This window comes from Austrofundulus limnaeus, unplaced genomic scaffold (assembly GCF_001266775.1).
Source record: "Austrofundulus limnaeus strain Quisiro unplaced genomic scaffold, Austrofundulus_limnaeus-1.0 Scaffold105, whole genome shotgun sequence".
Lineage (NCBI taxonomy): Eukaryota > Metazoa > Chordata > Actinopteri > Cyprinodontiformes > Rivulidae > Austrofundulus > Austrofundulus limnaeus.
The window spans coordinates 929,817-935,857 of NW_013952507.1; positions in this window are offsets into that span (position 1 = coordinate 929,817).

A 6,041-nucleotide genomic window follows, 5' to 3' on the forward strand; every position below is an offset into this window, starting at 1 on the left:
TCTGAGGGCTGCGGCCAAATGTAATAATACAATTCATGAAACACAAATACTTCTTAAGTACAGTCCTTTTATTTGAATGATTATGCTGGAGTGTCACGTGATTTGTTTGTGTACAAACTAATAACGGTATCAGAATTTAAGATATTTATACTTCTCATTCAACCACAATTAAGTACAGATATCCAAAAATTCTACATAAGTACAGTAACAAAGTATTTGTACTTAGTTACTTAACAACTCAGGTAAAACCCCAGACCTCCCTCTCATTAGCTACACTCTCCAGCTCCAGCAAGTCCTGGGTTTGCCCCTGGGTCTCTTCCCAGAAAACCTCCAAAGGGATCCTGATCAGACGGACCACCTCAGCAGACTCCTTTCACCGCAGAGGAGCAGCAGCTCTGACTCTGAGCTCCTCCTGGATGCTGAAGGCCCTCATCCTGTGTGTCGCTCCGAYCCAACATCTCATTCTTTCAGTCATGATCCAAACTTTCACGAGGGTTTGAACTCAGATGCTTTTCATTCCTCTCTTTTTCTCTCTTCGGTTCTTGTTCCTCGCAGCACTAAGTGAGCTGGACTGAATCACACACCTGCGAGGGAAATGTTTCTGTGAAAACATCAGCTGGATCTGTGACTGACGGCTCCCACAGCCGCTGAGAAACTAACAGGCACTGGTTTCCCAGCTGAGGCTTTTTTTTTTCTTTTTTGGAGAACACACGTTGGAACTCCACACGCTGTAATATATGCTGCTTCCAATTTGTCTCAGGAAATGAAACTCTGAGCTCAGAATAACATCAAACCAGAGTCTAAAGTGCTTTTTATGAGTTGCAGAATGATTGTTGTGCTGCTGATAGAAGCAGTAACGTCGCATCTTATTGTTTATTCTGCACATTTAACAGCACTATACAGTTAATATATGTTTAACAGCACTGTGAGATGTGATTGTTTTATTTTAGCACAAACATAAAAGTGCTAAAGTTGACTTTTAATGCATACAGCAGCCATTTGGGATATTTCCCAGATAAAAAGTGACTTCGGGGAGCTTTCCAGTTCAGATTTTTTGATTGTGAAAGTCTATTTTTACAGCTCAAATGGAAAATATGAGCTGGTTTAGCTGTGGCTGCTGCCTCCAAAATGGTTAAAAACTGAAATCCAAAAGCATTTAATGGCTTTTTTTTATTCTGACAAGAACTTTAAAATGCACAAATCTTTTACATTAATGAGATTTTTGGACATTAACTGCTGCCTCTGAGATCTCAGAGCAAAGAGAACAAAACTAGGTGTGAGTCTGAGATGTGTCTTCAGGGAGATCAATAAATGTTATAATCAGTGCTGAGCTGCGGTGGGACCTAACGGTTCTGCTTCTTCTAAGACGACTGTCAGGCTCCAACAGGTGTTCAGGGAGTCCGGATCGATACTTGAAAACCTGCTCCGCTCTCTGCTTTTTCTCCGAYGGAGTCTCAACGGCCCTTTTATGATACATTGTTAAAAACTGTGTGCTTGAGCTGCGAGTGTAAACTGAGCACAACACAACAGGTTAACAGGAGGGTTCAGAGTCCTGTTCTGTCCGACAGTTTTAAACAGTGAGCACCTTATCAGCCTGACAGGCAGAGTTTGSAGAAAAGGGCAAAAGACTTCACTAAACTTGGACACAAATACGGGACTATTCTCTGTTTTAATGGCTGGCAGCTCTCTCACATGCTTGGGTTGTGCTCCTGCAGTAATCTGGATGTTCGCTTTAGAAAACAACAAACTAAATTAACTAAACTGCAAAAAATAGCTGAAATGAGGTAGCTTAGAAAGCTGAAACCAACCAAAAAAATAGCTGAAACCTAGCTGTTTTGTTGTACATATAATTTGTTTGATTTTAATTTTTCAATAATTTAATATTTCATATACATTCATTTATTTACTGTACTAGGTATATGTACATTGTTATACAACACGAGTATAGTGTTTTTGTTTTTTCTTTTATTTTCTTTATTCTATCTCACCCGTTTTTGAGCTGCTAATGTGCAAATTTCCTCACTGTGGGATCAATAAAGTTTTATCTTATCTTATCTTATCTTATCTTAATTAAAAATGAACAAAGTCTTAACAAAAAAAAAGGTAGAAAAACACAGTCGCTGAATTAAGCAGGAAATAGCTGAACTGAAGTAGCTTAAAAAGCTGAAACCAACCAAAAATAAATTGCTGTTCACTATAGCTGTAAATGCAAAAAACGTTTAAGAGAATGATCCAAGTTGAAGACATACGTAAAAGTATAACGTGCATCCAAACGATTTGTTGTTCCGAGTTTTTGCTTTGATTTTGTTGACGATTTTTTATTAGTTTGAATTAATTTTTTGGGGGGGAAAAGAGGCAGATATAAGATTTATTCTTCTTTCTGCTGCCTTTCATTTGATTTGTATTTTTTGTTGTTTTTAAATGAAAATGAATGAAGTCYCAATCGAAATAAAAAAAGAAGAAAAAAATAAAATTAGCTGATTCAAGGAGGAAATAAGCTGAAAGAACATAAAAAAGGTTTTTGCTCAGATCAGCATAAAATACATGAACAAAAACAGAAAAAAAGCTGAAATTGTCAGGAGCATTAAAAGCTTAAACAGGAAAATGGAAGTGAAACAAGCAGAAAAAAGCTGAACAACAGCTGAAATGAGCAGTGAAAGGTGACGGAAAATATTTTCAGAGGAAAAACGTGTATGAAAAAGCTAAATATATTTTTAAACGCAATTGCACAAATATAAAACGTTATAGCAGGAAAGTCCTGCAGGAACTGAACGTTTTGATGTATGAATTGCTGAAACAGCACAAAAATTGTTAAAAAAATTTAAAGCTGAAAAAATTGTGAAGAAATGTTTTATAAGCATTCACATAGTTAACCATGCAAAGTTGTAATGTTCTTTCACCTAAATATTGTTTAAGACAAAATATTTTATAAATGTAAGAAAAACTAAAAATAAAAAATAAAAAAACTGATTCTTCTTTTTTTTTATTCTTCTTATTCATATTATTATTTTTCTCTCTCCAGACTCTGAGCTCTCTGTTATCCTGGCTGAAAAGGAGCTAACTATTGATAACTATTTGAGAGAGCATCATTTTAAAAATGACGACTTTAACACACATTTTTTTCCACTTCATCTGGGATAATAAAWCCTGCCATTGATCCTAAAGCGAAGCGAAGCACCTGAATGGCTCCCTGGGGCCAACTGATCAGCTAAACTCCTGAAGCATTAACCCTAACAAATGACCACAGCAGTGCTCCTGCAGCTGCAGGGCTGCTTTCATGACACTCCTCTTTGGTTCTATACAGTGGGTAAAATAAGCACTGAACACGTCACCATTTTTCTCAGTAAATATATWACTAGAGGTGCTAATGACATGAAATTTTCACCAGATGTCGGTAACAACCCAAGTGATCCATACATACAAAGAAATCAAACCATAAATGTCCGGAAATGAAGTTATTTGTAATAATGAGGAATGGCACAGGGAAAAAGTATTGAACACATGAAGAAAGGGAGGTGTAAAAAGGCATGGAAAGCCAAGACACCAGCTGAACTCTCTCAGTAATTAGAAARCAAGCCTGCCCCTTGTCAGTGCAAGTTAATATMAGCTGGTTCAGTCCCAAATGATGGCCAGGTATCACACAAGAACCATCTGATGATGGGTAAAAGTAAAGAGCTCTCTCAAGACCTTCACAACCTTATTGTTGCAAAGCATAATGATGGCATCGGTTACAGAAGAATGTCTAAACTTCTGAAGGTTCCAGTGAGCACTGTTGGGGCCATAATTCAGAAGTGGAAAGAACATCATTTCACCATAAACCGACCACGACCAGGTGCTCCTCACAAGATTTCTGACAGAGGAGTGAAAAGAATTATCAGAAGAGTTGTCCAAGAGCCAAGGACCACTTGTGGAGAGCTTCAGAAAGACCTGGAATTAGCAGGTACGATTGTTTCAAAGAAAACAATAAGTAATGCACTGAACCACCATGGCCTGTATGCACGCTCACCACRCAAGACTCCACTGCTGAAGAAACAGCATGTTGAAGCTCCTTTAAAGTTTGCTGCACAACATTTAAACAAGYCTGTGWAATACTGGGAGAATATAGTCTGGTCAGATGAGACCAACATTGAACTGTTTGGATGCCAGAATACACATCATGTTTGGAGGTCAAATGGCACTGCACATCAGCCCAAAAACACCATACCAACAGTGAAGTTTGGAGGTGGGAACATCGTGGTGTGGGGCTGTTTTTCAGCATATGGTACTGGCAAACTTCAAATAATTGAAGGAAGGATGACTGGAAAAATGTACAGAGACATTCTTGATAAAAATCTGCTTCCATCTACCAGGATGATGAAGATGAAACGTGGCTGGACATTTCAGCAAGACAATGAGCCCAAACACAAAGCCAAGGAAACTCTCAGTTGGTTTCAGAGAAAGAAACTAAAGCTGCTGGAATGGCCCAGCCAATCACCTGACCTGAATCCAACAGAAAATCTATGGAAAGAACTAAAGATCAGAGTTCATAGAAGAGGTCCACGAAACCTTCAAGATTTGAAGACTGTTTGTGTGGAAGAATGGGCCAAAATCACACCTGAGCAATGCATGCCACTAGTTTCTCCATACAGGAGGCGTCTTGAAGCTGTCATTGACAACAAAGGCTTTTGTACAAAGTATTAGATAAATTTCAGTAAGTGTGTTCAATACTTTTTCCCTGTGCCATTCCACATTATTACAAATCACTTCATTTCTGGACATTTATGGTTTGATTTCTTTGTATGTATGGATCACTTGGGTTGTTACCGACATCTGGTGAAAATTTCATGTCATTAGCACCTCTAGTAATATATTTACTGAGAAAAATGGTGACGTGTTTAATACTTATTTTACCTGCTGTATGTGTAACCTATACCTCTGTGCATTCACTCCATTGTTAGAGTCACAGCAGCATGCAGGGGGAAAAAAATTGCTTTTTGATGTTTTATGCTGATTCTTGGCAATTCCCTCCTCACCTTGGCACAAACACAATACATTTTCAGCTTGTGTTGCTGCCTAATTTAATTWATTTATTTATTTTCCCTCTGAATTGCAGGCTGCCACCTTCAAAGCTCGTGATAGGAAATAACCCAGACACAACAGAAGCGCGATGTGTTTGATTCGCACGCCACGCCGAGCTCCTAAATCACCGCCTTTTAAGACCACAGTCTGCAGGGGGGATGCAGGCTGAAGGATGGAAACAAATTTTTCCACGTGCAGCCTACACTGGCTTTTCCACACGCTGGATTAAAGTTAGGTGGCGTCGCAGCTCCCTCCAGTGTAAAACGACTGACAACATGATGCAATTAAAGCAGCTCTGAAACAAATCAGCTCATTCTAAAAGCTTTGATTTTGCTCTTTTGCATGGTCTAAAATGTTCCCACCTGCCTCACACTTATGTTAAACACTCCTGATTGGAATACAGGAAGAGCCTGCAGCAGAGGGAGCCTTACAGAAAACTCTGCTCAGTTCAGTTTGTCTCAGTGATTGAATTCATTGCTGCCCAGGTTGGACTGGAACCTGTTTAATAAAGTGATCGTGTTGGTTATGTGTCTGCAGAGCGAGATGTTTAGCTTTATTATTATTCACAAATATAACCTGTCAGTGTGTTTGTTGATGATGCATTATGGTTTTAGATTGTAGGAGAGAACTGAAGTACAACAACAAAATGCAGGGAAAAAAGTAAACAAGGATTACTTGTTGGTGCATTGAGACAGAATGAAACTCATCACYGCCTCCAGAACAAAAGCCTGCGATGTTTTTGTTTTGTCTGTTTTTCATGTTTAAAAAAGATTTATGAACCACTTTAACATTTAGAAAGATCATTTGTATCATTTGATGTTTTGTATAGTGGTATTAATTTATATTTTCAGATCTTCCAAGGTGCCAATTATGGAACTCTCTGTGCATTGCTGCCCAAATCAAATTCTGGAAGTGGTCATTCAGCTAGATCTGTTACAAAAGGACAACTGATATTACCAACGTTTAAAAACTGTTACGGCCAG